This window comes from Piliocolobus tephrosceles, chromosome 4 (assembly GCF_002776525.5).
Source record: "Piliocolobus tephrosceles isolate RC106 chromosome 4, ASM277652v3, whole genome shotgun sequence".
Lineage (NCBI taxonomy): Eukaryota > Metazoa > Chordata > Mammalia > Primates > Cercopithecidae > Piliocolobus > Piliocolobus tephrosceles.
Window position 1 is genome coordinate 151,779,084 of NC_045437.1, and position 16,114 is coordinate 151,795,197.

Here is a 16,114-nt window from a genome sequence, read left to right on the forward strand (position 1 = left end):
AAATAAAAACAATAATAATTCACATGTTATTACTATGTAATCATAGAATTTTTTTGCTTTTTTGTCATAGCATATTTTAATATTTAATAAAACAAGTGCCTCCTCATTCTTTTCGAGAATTTTCTTGTATAATACATTTATATCTTTTAGATAAACTTTATAATCAAATTGTCAAATAAAAATCATTGAGATTATAATTGTAATTATTCTAAATTTATTGACAAATTTGAGGAGAAAATTGACGTTTTTATACCATTTAATCTTTCCATCCAGTAGCACAGTAGGCCTTTCTCTTTATTCAGATTGTTTTGCTATGTCTTTCAGAGAACCTTTATAGTCTTTTTCATATAAAGAATCTTTATTTCTGATTGATTTTCTAGCTGGTTATTGCCACTAATGCCAGCAGTGTAATGAATTAATACATTTCCTAAGATTGAAAAATCTTTGAATCTTGAGCTAAACCCTAATGGTTCGTATGTTTTTCCTTTAATATATTTTTAGATTCTCTTTGCTAATATCCTATTTAGGTTTTATGCTCCTTACAAGTGAGATTGGTCTATGCTTTTTTTTCTCTTCAAACTAGTTTTGTCAGGTTTTAGTGAAAGGATTTTGCTAGTCCCATAAACTGAAAGGTACGTTTTCAATTTTCTTCTATGATCTAGAACAGTTTATGTAATAGAGGAGTTACTCCTCTAGCTCAACAACAACAAAAAAACAAATAATGCAATTTAAAAATGGGCAAGGACTTGAATAGACATTTCTCCAAAGGTGATGTACAAATGACCAACAAGCATATGAAAAGATGTTCAATGTCACTAATCATTAGAAAAATGAAAATAAAAAAGATAACAATATTATTTATTATTATTATTATTATTTTTTGAGATGGAGTTTTGCTCTTGTTGCCCAGACTGGAGTGCAATGGCATGGTCTTGACTCACTGCAACCTCGGCCTCCTGGGTTCAAGTGATTCTCCTGCCTCAGCCTCCCAAGTAGCTGGGATTACAGGCACCTGCCATCACACCCAACTCATTTGTGTATTTTTAGTAGAGACAGGGTTTCACCATGTTGGCCAGGCTGATCTTGAACACCTGACCTCAAGTGATCTGTCCACCTCAGCCTCCCAGAGTACTGAGATTACAGGCATCAGCCACCACGCCCAGCCAAAAAATATATATTTTAAGTACCAGGTACCAGGCACCAGGTTAGATGCTGGGAATACATCTATTAACCGGCTGACCAGCACCCTGCCCTCCAGAGCATATCATTTAGCAAATCAGGCAATAGAAGGTCTTCATGAGTAAGCAGAGGAGTTACCCCTGTGAGACACTGCACTTATGTGGCCCTCTGATGGGAGTGGATGGAGAGATGTCCTCAGCCTGTGGATGACATGGAAGGGGGGTATGCAGAGGAAATGCAGAGTATTGAAGAGCTAGGTCTCCAACACTCTGTGAGCCTCAGCTATGAACCCCAGACTAGAATGAATGCACTGTAGAGGCAGGGAAGCGGTCAGAGTTTCTGAGAAAGTCATTCATTCAGAGAGATGGAAAAACTTCTTAATCTTTTCACAGATAATTTACATTTAATAAAAGTATAGCCTTTGTTTGATTTAAGCTGCAGGAATGAAACTCTGACGATGGCATCATTGGCTTGAGTCAGTAGGAAGAAGAGGGGTTTGGTGTAGAGGGGCAGTCAGGGCCATCCCTGAAATCACCTCTTTTTAGGAGCTGCCACCTCAGAGGCCAGCTCTGACCTTCCATGTGATGTGAGGGATACTACTTCACTCTCTGGACATCATTTTCACCATATTCAGAAACGGAAGCAGGAGTTCTTGGTTTTCCAGAACTGAGGACATTCCCTCTTAACTCCTAAGTGATTATCACCCTGCCTTCCCCTGCAAACTCAGCTTTCCCAGAGAAAACAAGAGAGAGAGGATGCAGGGAAATGGGCAGTAGGCACACTTAATCCTGTGAGGAGTGCTCGCTCTGACAGTGCATATACTAAAACTGAAATCATATAGAGATTAGCATAACCCTGCATAAGGATGATATGCAAATTTATGAAGCTTCTTAAGTGTAAATTTTGAAAGTCATGGGAAACAGACAAAGGTTCTTCCCAAACCTGGGACCATGCAACTCCCTGGTGACATTTAAAAGAGTACTGAACAGCCAGAGCCAACAGGCAGAGTGACCAGCTCATCCTGTTTTCCCCTGGACAAAGTCCTGTGTTCCACACAAACTGGGATGGCTGTCACCCCATCAGGAGGCTGGTCTTTAGCTGTGCATCTGCCATTGACTCCCTTCCCCTCATAGCCTGAGTTTCCTCCTCAATTGTAAAGTAGTATACCTGGACAAGATGATAACTAAGGGTCCTTCCAGCCCTGCTGGAACCAAGTGGAAATTTGCCCTGGCTGCCCTAACATCCAGAAGCCCTCAAGGAACTTGCCATGAGCATGGGCAGAATCAATCTCATCACCAGGGGACGCACCTGAAGGTTCAGGGACCTGCACATTTTCCCATACAGACCCTCTGCTGTTCCTGATTGCTGTGAGTGACGTAGTTAATACCAGCAAACAGTGTATTATAATCATTAGTTGTCACTACAAAATAGAGTGAAGATGATTATTCCTAGTTGTCAGATTGTTTCAAGGAGTATGTAAACCAAACTAAGAAATGTAGAAAAAAAAATTTCACAATGCTCCCAGCTGGCATTATATCCATTTAATTATACAGTCATATTGGAATGATATGTGGTTACCATTTCTATTTAGAATTCAGGAGTTGGAGATCAGCCTGACCAACATGGTGAAACCCCGTCTCTACTAAAAAATACAAAAATTAGCCGGGCATGGTGGCAAGCACCTGTAGTCCCAGCTATCTGGGAGGCTGAGGCAGGAGAATCGCTTGAACCTGGGAGAAGGAGGTTGCAGTGAGCCGAGATTGCGCCACTGACTCCAGCCTAGGTGACAAAGCGAGACTCAGTCTCCGAAAAAAAAAAAAAAAGAATTGTACTTGGATTCCAGAGGAAGGATTTCCATCTCTTGATCTCTATTAACATCAAATAGAAAATGTTTCTCTCTGTTGCAAATCCTAAGTACATACTGTTCCAAAAGTGTGCTTTTTTGCCAGTTTTATAAGGCCTCCATCTTTTGGCAAGAATATCAAAACCAACAAATTTGGAAAGTTGTTCCATTGCACTTTCCCAGAGTGAATCTGAAGCAAGACTGCCTAGCTTCACGTCTCAGCTCTGTTTCATTAATGATTTAACATTTCTGTGTGTCTGTGTCTTTCTCTGTAAAATGCAGATTGTCAGGCGAGGTTCCAGAGCTCTGGCACTGGAAGTGGTTGACTCGTGGGTTAGTAAAGAATTTACCTACAAGAGTATAGGTTTGAAAAGGGAAAGTTCATTAGAAAGGAAGAACGCTGCACAAGGGTGTAGCGTGGCGCCTCAGCGAGAGGACTGAGCATGCGTGGTGGATTTGGGGCATTTATGGACCTTAAGGTGGGAGCTTAGGGTTGTCGAATTAGTTTCAGCATGGTGTTCCAGAAATGTATAGAGATTTTAATTACTTATACATGTTGGAAGAGACCTAGAATTAGATGTTGACTTTGGGTACTAGGGAAGTTTGATTACCTCTAAATTCCCCAGATACGGAGTTTTGCCACGGGATAGCCTGCTTGATGGTCACCAGGTGATCTTTGCTCCCTTCTACACTTGACCTTAGCCAAAAGGCCGAGAAGCGATGTCTTTACTCCCTTCTAAATTGCTCATATAAGAAGTTTTTGGGTCAGGTGTGGTGGCTTATGACTGTAATCCTCGCACTTTGGGAGGCCGAGGCAGGCAGATCACTTGATCAGCAAGTTTGAAACCAGCCTGGTCAACACGGTGAAACCCCGTCTCTACTAAAAATACAAAAATTAGCTGAGTGTGGTGGTGCATGCCTGTAATTCCTGCTCCTTGGGAGGCTGAGACATGAGAATCGTTTGAACCCAGGAGGCAGAGGTTGCAGTGAGCAACCTAGATCATGCCACTGCACTCCAGCCTGGGTGACAGAGCAAGACCTTGTCTCAAAAAAAAAAAAAAAAAAGATCTGTGGCTTGGGAATAGAGGTTCAATGCAATATGTCATTATTTATGATGTTTTTAAAGCCCATAGGATTTATCTAACATTTTTATTTTTATAAAGGAAAAATGGAGACCCACAGAGAAGGAATCTTTCCAATATCCCATGAGCTTTGCTGGCAATAAAATTACATATCAAATATTTGTCAGAAGATAAAAGCTCTAGACAGAACCTCTGTTTCTGCATTTTATCTTTCTTTTTCTTTTCTTTCTTTCTTTTCTTTTTCTTTCTTTTTTTTTTTTTTTTTTTTTGAGACAGAGTTTCACTCTTGTCACCCAGGCTGTAGTGCAATGGCATGTCTTGGCTCACTGCAACTGCTGCCTCCCAGGTTCAAGTGATTCTCCTGCTTCAGCCTCCTGAGTAGCTGGGATTATAGGTGCACGCCACTATGCCCAGCTAATTTTTGTATTTTTAATAGAGACAGTGTTTCACTATGTTGGCCAGGCTGGTCTCTGTCTCCTGACCTCAGATGATCCACCGTCCTCGGCCTCTTAAAGTGCTAGGATTACAGGCCTGAACCACCACGCCCGGTGAGTGTCCTTTTCTTTTCTTTTCTTTTTTCTTTCCTTTCCTTTTCTCTTTTCTCTTTTTTTCTCTTTTTTCTCCTTCCTCCCCTCCCTTCCCCTCCCTTCCCCTCCCTTCCCCTCCCTTCCCCTCCCTTCCCCTCCCTTCCCCTCCCTTCCCCTCCCTTCCCCTCCCCTCCCTTCCCTTCCCTTCTCCTTCCTTCCTTCCTTCCTTCCTTCCTTCCTTCCTTCCTTCCTTCCTTCCTTCCTTCCCTTCCTTCCTTCCTTCCTTTCTTTTCTTACCCAGTTGCTCCTGTCCCAGTGTTTTTCTGAACTTCTCATGTAGTAAACTCAGCTTGTATTTCAGTGGATGCTATGGTATCTGAAGGGACAACATCCATTGCAGCAGCAGCCGTTTCCTCTGCTGGGAACAAAGTGGCTTACACTGAGAGAATGTGGAGAACCGTGTTCATGCTGTGGCCTTGACTCCTGTGTTTTTACTTATTCTGCTGCCTGCTCTTCTTCCCTTTCTCAGGAAGCCTGGGACTCAGTGTGTGGTCAGAACTCCCATTGCCACTCCAGAAATGAACACTGTGCTTGTTTTGTAGTAAGAGAGATCTTGTTTCAAATCCTATTTCAGCTACTTACTGTGTGACCTTGTTATGCCAGTTATTCTCTTTGATAGCCTCAGTTTCTGTATCTAATGAAATGGACATAATGCCACCACACTCACAGTGGAGGTAAACGTTAGCAATAGTACGAAGCCTAGTGGTTGCCCACATGATGCACACAAACAAGACACCAGCAAGGCACGTTGTAAGTTGTAGGTTGGGTTCTCCGGGAGGCAGACTCAAGCTGGAGAGTAGCAGGCAGGACATTTATAAGAAAGTGCCCTTGGGACAATCACCTGTGTAAGAAAGGAGATGGGAACAGGTCTGAGCAGAGGAAAAAGTTAGGCTGTGATGCAGGCCCAGTGGGGGATCGCAGCCCGCCTCCCAGGGGGAGCTCTAGAGCAAGGAGGACTCCTCAGAGTTATTGCCAGTTGAGGTGAGGGAGCTGGGCCTTCATGTCTGCATGCTGCTGGTAGCTGGATGCAGCTGGCTCTGGAAGTTTTCTCCAGCCAAGGCATTCTCTAAAGAGGGTTGCCAGCTGCGGGTTACAGCAGCCTTTACAGAGGCTGGGGGAATAAGTCCCATATTCCCAAAGCGGGATGGGTAGTGCAGCACAGCCGCCATCACTCCGAAGCTCCAGAACCAGGAAGAAAGAACCGATCCTGAAAACCTCCAGAAGGGATAAACAGAGCATGCACAAACGGACAGGAATAAGAATGACATCAGAATTCTCATAAGCACCTTTGGAAGCTAAAAGGCAATAGAGAAATGCCTTCAAAATTCCCATGGAAAGTGATTTCTAACCTAGAATTCTATTCTGAGCCAAACTATCAATCAATGTGAGGATACAATAAAGACATTTCAGAGATGCAGTTTTGACTTCTTTTTCTTTTTACTTTCCATGCCCTGTTTCTGAAGAAGTAATTGAGCAAGGGATCCAGAAAGCAGAGGATCTGCCAGGAAGGTCGCAGGGAAGTGTGAGCAGCAGCCCTGAGAGCAGCAGGGAGCCTGGAACGGAGGCTGGAGGGCCCTGGAGGGAAGCTGTCTCCTGTTTCAGCCATAGAGTGTTTATATCAATAGTGAAATTATAAATAAAAATGAAAAAAGTGATTTAAAAGTCAGGATACAGTTAACCTCTAAAAAGGAGGTGTGGACTGTAATGGGGCAGGAGCTTCTGAGGTGCTGGCAATGTTTTGTTTTGTGATCTGAATTTGTTTTGAAACATGAATGTTTGCTGTATAACTATTTGTAACTTCCTCTCTCTCTCTCTATATATATACACACATATATACATAAACACACATTCTGTTTTCTGTGCATATATTGTTAAATAAATTATTTTAAACATAAATTCAAATAAAATAAATAACAAATGGAAAGCCCTCAACACAGTGCCTGGCCTGATATCTAGTACATGTTCAATAAGCATTATTTGAATATTCTGCTCCTCCTCCTCCTCCTCTCTGTCTTCCAGATCCTGACATCATGGTGCCATCTCGGCTCACTGCAGCCTCCACTTCCAGGGCTTAAGTGATTCTCGTGCCTCAGCCTCCCAAGTAGCTGGGACTATAGGTGCCTGCCACCATGCCTGGCTAATTTTTGTATTTTTAGTAGATACAGGGTTTCACCACGTTGGCCAGGCTGGTCTTGAATTCCTGGCCTCAAGTGATCTGCCCGCCTCGGCCTCCCAAAGCGCTGGGATTACAGGTGTGAGCCACCGTGCCCAGCCTGCCATCCACTGTTGAATAAGTGCTTTCAGCTCTTGGTTTCAATGTAGGCCTCTTTAAGAATCATGTGAGATGTATTCTAGAGTAGCAGAATATATTCTAGAGTAGCAAAAGGGGAAGGATTAATTCTTGGCCAGGAAATAGTTTTATGTTTGCACTGACAAAAAAATTGAATCCAGAGCTTCCCATTCTGAACACATAGTCACCACCAGAAAGAAAAGGAAGACATTTTCTATTTTCTCTGGTTCTTTTATTGCTGCCAAGTGAGTGGTAGGATGGGAAAATCTGCTATCCTATGTCTCCTTTCTTACGTGTTGATTTTTTTTTTCTTGGTTGTGGGGACAGGGTCTTGTTCTGCACTCCAGGGTGGAGTGCAGTGGTGTGATCAGGTTCACTGCAGCCTCCATCCCCTGGGCTCAAGCAATACTCCCACCTCAGCCTCCTGAGTAGCTAGGACTACAGGCATGATCCACTGTACCCGGCTAATTTTTTATTTTTTATTTTTAGTAAAGATGAGTTCTCACAATGTTGCTCCTGAGTTCAAGTGATCCTCCCATCTCAGCCTCCCAAAGTGCTGGGATTACAGATGTGAGCCACTGCACCTAGCCTGAAGCTGATTTTTCTTTTCTTTTCTTTCTTTCTTTTTTTTTTTTTTTGAGATGGAGACTCGCTCTGCTGCCCAGGCTGGAGTGCAGTGGCACGATCTTGGCTCACTGCAACCTCCCCGCCTTCTGGGTTCAAGTGATTCTCCTGCCCCGGCCTCCCAAGTAGCTGGGATTACAGGCCCTGGCCAGTACGCCCGGCTAATTTTTGTATTTTTAGTAGAGATGGGGTTTTGCCACGTTGGCCAGGGTGGTCTTGAATGCCTGACTTCTGGTGATCCACCTGCCTCAGCCTCCCAAAGTGCTGAGATTACAGGCATGAGCCACCGAGCCCGGCCCGATTTTTCTTAATACTTCAGTGTATCCTAGAATCTGTGTTGTGGAAAAAAACAAAACAAAACAAAACACAAAACAAAACAAAACAACTTCAGTGTAAACCTGGAACCAAGGAAGGTGTTTTCTGCGGGCTACTGTTTTCATGAAGAACTTGTAACTATGAAATTCTTTTTGAAATTTCAGAGGTAGAGTCTGGGCGCGGTGGCTCATGCCTGTAATCCTGGCACTTTGGGAGGCCGAGGTGGCGTGCGCCTGTAATCCTAGCTACTCAGGAGGCTGAGGCACAAAAATTGCTTGAACCCAGGATGTGGAGGTTGTAGTGAGCCAAGATTGTGCCATTGCACTCCAGCCTGGGTGACAGGGCATGACTCTGTCTCAAAAAAAAAAAAGAGCAATTTTGTATGTAGCTTTGCATGGCCTAATGTGTTGACAGTTTGCTTGTTCTCAGTGATGTTGAAAATGTGGATATACTTATTGCATAAATGATTCCTTATTGCAACAGTATCGCAAGGAAGACCAATGAGAAGAAGAGCTATCATTCTCCTGTTTATTTTATTTATTTTTTTTGAGACAGAATTTCACTCTGTTGCCCAGCCTGGAGTGCAGTGGTGTAACCTTGGCTTGCTGCAACCTCTGCCTCCCCGGTTCAAGTGATTCTCCTGCCTCAGCCTCCTGAGTAGCTGGGATTACAGGTGCCCGACACCATGCCTGGCTAATTTTTGTATTTTTAGTAGAGACGGGGTTTTGCCTTGTTGGCCAGGTTGGTCTCAAACTCCTGACCTCAGGTGATCCACCCGCCTTGGCCTCCCAAAGTGCTGGGATTACAGGCATGAGCCACCGCACCTGGCCTCTCCTAGGTGTTTTAAACACCCTGCCTTGGACTAGTGGGTAAAGGTTAAAAGGAGAGAGGACTCAGGACGGGAAAGGGCTTTACCTGATGGAGACAAGATGCTCAAGAACTGTAGTGGGAATGTGGTTGGTTTGGAGAGAGCTGATTCCAAGTGGAAGATGCTACAGGGAGGACAGCAGAGTCACCTATTGTGCCCTGAGGACAGCCTCGGATCTTTGAGGACAGCTATCATTTGCCTCTGAGAACCACATGAACCCTAACACGAAAACATCTTAAGGAGCAGAAACTTCAGGGGAACACTTTCTGTCTCCTTTTATTCTCATTTAATAGGGAATCAGCCTGGTGGAAGGGAAAGCGATCTAGATCAGGAGTCTGGAGGCCCCGGCTCAGCTCTGCCTTTAGATAGTTGCATGTCTTGGTCAAACCATTTCCCTTCTCATGCATCTTTTTTTTTTTTTTAATCTGTCAAACCAGATTGCTGGGACTAGATCATCCCCGAGATCCCTTCCAGCTTTGACACTCTGTGAGTCTAATATCCTGAAAAAGTGGTGGAAGAAGTTGCATGGCTACCAAAAGGAGCATGTGGGTGCTGAGTCAGGCAGACCTGAGTTTACATCCAGTGCCAGCTCTTACTAGGTATGTGAACTGTGACAGTTATTTCACTGGTCTCAGCCTGAATTCCCAGATCTATAAAATTGGTATAGTACTTGCCGGGCATGGTGGCTCACACCTATAATCCCAGCACTTTGGGAGGCCAAGGCGGGCAGATCACCCGAGATTGGGAGTTCAAGACCAGCCTGACAAACATGGAGAAACCCCATCTCTACTAAAAATACAAAATTAGCCGGGCATGGTGGCACATGCCTGTAATTCCAGCTACTTGGGAGGCTGAGGCAGGAGAATCGCTTGAATCTGGGAGGCAGAGTTTGTAGTGAGCTGAGACTGTGCTTTTGCACTCTAGCCTGGGCAACAAGAACGAAACTCTGTCTCAAAAAAAAAAAAAAAAAAAAAAAAAATTGGTGTACTACCTACAATGCAGGTCTGTTGTGAGGATGAAATGAAACAGTGCATGTCCCTGTTTCCCAAACTGTGTGTCGAGGCACCCTGAGGCTTGGCAAGGAACTCACATGAGTACAACCATGGCATATTTCAAAATTTTGAGGGAACCACACAGTGACACATGTTGAGTACCAAACGTATTTCAATTCAATGTTAGATTGTGCTATATTCCTTTATGCCCTGACGTTGTATCTCCAAAAAGCCAGGGTTTTGATGTGACAAAAGGCAAGTACCTTGTAAAAATTGAGACGTAACAGAAAACGAGGGTGGTGGTGTCCGATCTGATTCCAAGGTTTAAGAAGTTGAGCAGTGTGTAATAGGTGCACACATCTCATTAATAAGTAACTGGGGCAGCCGGGCGCAGTGGCTCACGCCTGTAATCCCAGCACTTTGGGAGGCCGAGGTGGGTGGATCAGAGGTCAGGAGTTCGAGACCAGCCTGGCCAACATGGCAAAACCCCATCTCTACTAAAAATACAAAAATTAGCCGGGCGTGGTGGCGCACACCTGTAGCCCCAGTCACTCGGGAGGCTGAGTCAGGAGAATCGCTTGAACCTGAGAGCTGAGATCACCTGGGATGTAACCGCCAAACTAAATAATCACTTTTCCAGGGTCCCTTTGTCTCTTTCTTTCTTTTTGTTCTTCTTTGAGACAGAATTTCGCTCTTGTTGCCCAGGCTGGAATGCAATGGTGTGATCTCGGCTCACCACAACCTCCGCCTCCCATGTTCAAGCGATTTTCCTGCCTCAGCCTCCCGAGTAGCTGGGATTACAGGCATGTGCCACCACGCCCGGCTGATTTTGTATTTTTAGTAGAAATGGGGTTTCTCCATGTTGGTCAGGCTGGTCTCGAACTCCCAACCTCAGGTGATCCACCCGCCTCAGCCTCCCAAAGAGATGGGATTACAGGCGTGAGCCACTGTGCCCGGCCCCTTTGTCTCTTTCTTATGGTCTATATGCTGCACGGTATCCCAAGATATCCTCAAGTTAGAATCTGTTCTTTCCAGAGGATTTTTGTCTTTAGTCCTGTTTTAATGTCATTGAATTACTCTGTTGTAGAATTCCAGTTGGAAGAGTTTACCACACTTCCAGCAGGTTTGGAATCTACTGGTTGCAGTCTGGGCTGGGCTTAAAACAGCCTGGCCACAAAGTGAAAGGAGTCTTAAGTGTGACTTTCTTTTTTTTCTCCTTTATTTTTTTGAGATGGAGTCTCGCTCTATAGCCCAGGCTGGAGTGCAGTGGCGTGATCTCGGCTCACTGCAACCTCCGCCTCCCAGGTTCAAGCCATTCTCTTGCCTCAGCCTCCTGAGTAGCTGGGATTACAGGCGCCCGCCACCACGCCCGACTAATTTTTGTATTTTTAGTAGACACGGGGCTTCTCCATGTTGGTCAGGCTGGTCTCAAATTCCTGACCTTGTGATCCACCTGCCTTGGCCTCCCAAAGTGCTGGGATTACAGGCATGAGCCACTGCGCCCGGCCACTTGAGTGACTTTCACTACAGCAAAAGTGAATCAGTCATTGTCTTACTCTACAGCGGGTCCTCGCGGTATGTCATTTCCTTTAGCGTTGATGGGAAAAAAAATTGGTTCCCAGCCAGGGCAATTGTCTGTGTGGAGTCTGCTCATTCTCCCCATGTCTGTGTGGGTTTTTCGCAGGTGCTCGGTCTCTACCTACATCTCAAAGACATGCCTATTAGGTTCATAGACCCAGTCTGCGTGAGTATCAGCGTGTGTGTGAATGTACCATGCAATAGGATGGCATCCTGCCATCCTATTGCTTCCTGCCTGGCGCCCTGAGCTGCCAGGATAGGCTCTGGCTACTCAATATCTTGAAGTGGAATAATTGGGTAATAATTATCTCACTTGTTTTGATGAATCTTTCTTAAATGTAGGTAGAGCTCACATTTATCTTAATTTTTCTTTTTCTTCTTCTTCTTTTTTTTTTTCTGAGATGGAGTCTTGCTCAGTCACCCAGGCTGGAATGGAGTGGTGTGATCTCAGCTCACTGCAACTTCTGCCTCCCGGGTTCAAGCGATTCTCCTGCCTCAGCCTCCCGAGTAGCTGGGACTACAGGCATGCGCCATCACGCCCGGCTAATTTTTGTATTTTTAGTGGAGATGGGGTTTCTCCATGTTGGTCAGGCTGGTCTCGAACTCCTGACCTCAAGTGATCCACTTGCCTTGGCCTCCCAAAGTGCTGGGATTATAGGCATGAGCCACCATTCCCAGCCTATCTTAATTTTTTTTTTTTTTTTTTTCTTTGGGGGGTTGGACCCCCCCCCCCGGGGGGGGGGTGTGGGGACAGCTCAGCTCACTGCAAGCTCCGCCTCCCGGGTTTACGCCATTCTCCTGCCTCAGCCTCCCGGGTAGCTGGGACTACAGGCACCCGCCACCTCCAGCTAATTTGTTAAATTTTTTTAGTAGACATGGAGTTTCACCATGTTGGCCAGGCCGGTCTCAAACTCCTGACCTCAGGTTTTTTGTTTTTTTTTTTTTCCTTTGGGTCTTGGTTTTTCGGCCTGGGTGGCCCTTTCCCGCGCTTTTTATTATTTTTTTTTTTTTTTTTTTTTTTTGAGGTGGAGTCCCCTCGCCCGGGCTGGAGTGCAGTGGCCGGATCTCAGCTCACTGCAAGCTCCGCCTCCCGGATTTACGCCATTCTCCTGCCTCAGCCTCCCAAGTAGCTGGGACTACAGGCGCCCGCCACCTCGCCCGGCTAGTTTTTGTATTTTTAGTATAGAGACGGGGTTTCACCGTGTTAGCCAGGATGGTCTCGATCTCCTGACCTCGTGATCCGCCCGTCTCGGCCTCCCAAAGTGCTGGGATTACAGGCTTGAGCCACCGCACCCGGCCTTAATTTTTTATATTGGAAGTGTTTTGGTTTTTATTTAGAAGTTTGGTGATATTTTTGTGACAAGAAATATGCCACAGGAACTTACCTCTTTTTTATTTTTTTTTAGACAGGTTCTTCCTCTGTCACCCAGGCTTCAGTGCAGTAGCGTAATCATGGCTCACTGTAGCCTTGACCTCCCAGGCTCAAGCAATCCTCCCACCTCAGCCTCTGAAGTAGCTGGTGCTACAGGTGTGCACCACCAAGCCTGGCTAATTTTTTTGAAGAGCTGGGGTTTCACTATGTTGCCCAGGCTGGTCTTGAACTCCTAGGCTCAAGTGATCTTCCAGCCTCAGCCTCCCAAAGTGTTGGGATTACAAGCATGAGCCCAAGTGCCCAGCCTCAACTCTTGTTTATACCAATTAGCCTGTGGTAAAATTGGTTTCGTTATACGTCATTTCACTTAAAGTCAGTTTCCAAGAACCTATCACTGATGTTAAGTGAGGACTTACTGTACTTCACTGAAAAAACAAAACAAAACAGGCCGTGCACGGTGGCTCACGCCTGTAATCCCAGCACTTTGGGAGGCTGAGGCGGGCAGATCACGAGGTCAGGAGATCGAGACCATCCTGGCTAACATACTGAAACCCCGTCTCTACTAAGAATACAAAAATATTAGCTGGGCGCGGTGGTGGGCACCTGTAGTCCCAGCTACTCAGAAGGCTGAGGCAGGAGAATGGCGTGAAGTTGGGAAGCAGAGCTTGCAGTGAGCTGAGATTGCGCCACTGCACTCCAACCTGGGCGACAGAGTGAGACTCCAAAAAAAAAAAAAAAAAACAAAAAACCTGAGGTCAGGAGTTTGAGACCGGCCTGGCCAACATGGTGAAACTCCATGTCTACTAAAAAAATTTAACAAATTAGCTGGACGTGGTGGTATGCAACTGTAATTCCAGCTACTTGGGAGGCTGAGGCAGGAGAATCTCTTGAACCCAATGAGGTGGCGGTTGCAGTGAGCTGAGGTTGGGTCATTGCACTCCACCCAGGGCAACAAGAGCAAAACTCTGTTTCAAAAGAAAAAAAAAAGGTGCTTTTTTTTTTTTTTTTTTTTGAGGCGGAGTCTTGCCCTGTTGCCCCGACTGGAGTGCAGTGGCCAGATCTCAGCTCACTGCAAGCTCCGCCTCCCGGGTTTACGCCATTCTCCTGCCTCAGCCTCCCGAGTAGCTGAGACTACAGGCGCCCGCCACCTCGCCCAGCTAGTTTTTTTGTATTTTTAGTAGAGACGGGGTTTCACCGTGTTAGCCAGGATGGTCTCGATCTCCTGACCACGTGATCCACCCGTCTTGGCCTCCCAAAGTGCTGGGATTACAGGCTTGAGCCACCGTGCCCGGCCAAAAGGTGCTTTTAAGCTTTTAAAAAATCACCACTAACAACAAACCACAACCCCCACCACCCCACAATATTTTGGTCAATTTTAAGTTTAAATCAATTTAGAATAAAAGATATAATGTTCCCAGAAAGCCTCTGCCTATAGTATGTGGATAGGACCGCTTTCTCAAATACTCAGCTCTCAATATTCACAACTACAGTTATCTTCACGCCTGTTTGCAAATTAGCTCTTAGCTCAGAGCTAATAACTTTTACTTGAGGGAAACAAGTCAGTCTTAGATGTCTTCCCTCCCTTGACTTTAGTCACTAAGTGCAATTTTTTTTTTGTTTTTCTTTTTTTGAGAAAGGGTCTCACTCTGTCAACCAGGTTGGAATGCAGTGGGGCAGTCACAGCTCACTGCAGCCTCAATTTCCTGGCCTCAGGTGATCCTCCTGCCTTAGCCTCCCAGATAGCTGGGACTACAGGTGTGTGCCACCACACACAGCTAATTGTTTTGTTTTTTTTGCAGAGACAGAGTTTTGCCATGTTGCCCAGGCTGGTCTCGAACTCCTAAGTTCAAGCCATCTTCCAGTCGTGGCCTCTCAAAGTGTTGGGATTATAGGTGTGAGCCACCAAGCCTGCTGCATAGTTTTTGAAGCATACTTTAAAACAGCCTTTGTCTTCGTTCTGTCAAATACAGAATTTTGATAGCAGGAAGACAGGTTTATTGAACACTTTATTCATGAAGCAATTCAAGTAATAAACTCAAACTTTTGTCTGCTATTTACCTTTTTAAAAAAATTAGCATATCTTTTGACAGTTTGCATTAAAAATAGTGTAGCTATGATGATAACCTTAAAAAATAAGTTGCAAAAAACAAGATCAATTTATTGCCAATCTTTCCCAAGATGTTTTAATTTTTATTATTCTTTTTGGTCTTTGCCCCTCTGACAATTCCATGGTAGGTTTAGAAAATGACAGATAATTCACTCTGCCTCTTCCTACCTAACCCATATTTATCAGCCTGTTGTAGGTGGCTCCATTTTTGGTTCAAAAGGCACTGAACAATTTTGGGGAGAGGAGATACAAACTTCCTCATAACCACTGAATAGCTACCATGCCTAAGAAAAATGTTAGGGAAACGTCTATTGTTCCCCACCTACCCCTTTTCCTAATTTGAAAACAAGGAGCAGTCGGGGGAGGGAAGGAGTCCCACATGGAGGTCTATGTTCCTGACAAGGGTTAATTTACTAGCGAGCAAGCCTTGTCCAGAGTCACTGCAGCCAATGGGGGTTCACCCTGATGAGGTAATGCTTTCAGCCCATGTTTCATTGGTTGCCCTTCTCATTACTTGGCGTTCTCTCGGAGGCTGAGAAGTGGGGAGGGCTAGTTGTAGCGCTAATAGGAGCTTTTTCCTTGTGACAGGTACAGGTGGTGCTTACAGAAATGCCTGGAGCCACGAAAATCTGTTTCCTCTTCTCAGATGTCCTGCATCTTGAGCCAGTTCTTCTACCTGGGGCTGTAAGGGCATCTCCTAGTCTGACCCTTATCCCCATTTCTCTGTCAGCTCCCAGGGTTCTCAACAATGAGAACATGAGTGAGGGGAAGTTGACTTATACCCTGAGGAGCCGGAGCCAAAAGGAAAGCCTGCCAGTCCTCGGATGAATACATCCCATTACGTTTGTCAGCCTAGGACCTTGAGATCCAGCAGCCCTTCGTTTCTGAACCCTCTTTGACCGGGGAGCAGTAGCTGTGAGTCAGGCTGACTGCCTCTACATCTCCCCGACAAAGCTCGAGGGGTCATAAGGAAAACTAGGGCTTCCTTGCAGCCATCTTTCCTCTATCCATGGTCTTCTATTTTGCTTACCTCCATTCTGGGAAATTGTGTTGTCTGCACTGTAGTGGCACATATAGGTCCTTTGACAAGGAAACAACTGTTTACCATGTCTCTGAAAGAACTTGGAGAACCCTCATCCCTGCTTTTTTTCTTTTTCTTTTTCTTTTTTTTTTGGCCCTGCTTTTACACCAAGATCTGTATCAACTTCCTGGCAAGGAGGGAGAAAGCACCAGATTCTAGGCTGTGTGTAAACAGGGAAACTGAGGCTGGGAGGATG

At 45.2% G+C, this 16,114-nt stretch overlaps 1 non-coding gene across 1 annotated transcript; it reads left to right on the forward strand.

The window, feature by feature from the left end:
* Positions 1-1,976: 1,976 nt before the first annotated feature.
* Positions 1,977-2,079, forward strand: LOC111530995. The gene has a single exon (XR_002728093.1). It is a non-coding gene; the product is annotated as a U6 spliceosomal RNA (small nuclear RNA).
* The last annotated feature ends 14,035 nt before the right edge of the window (positions 2,080-16,114 follow it).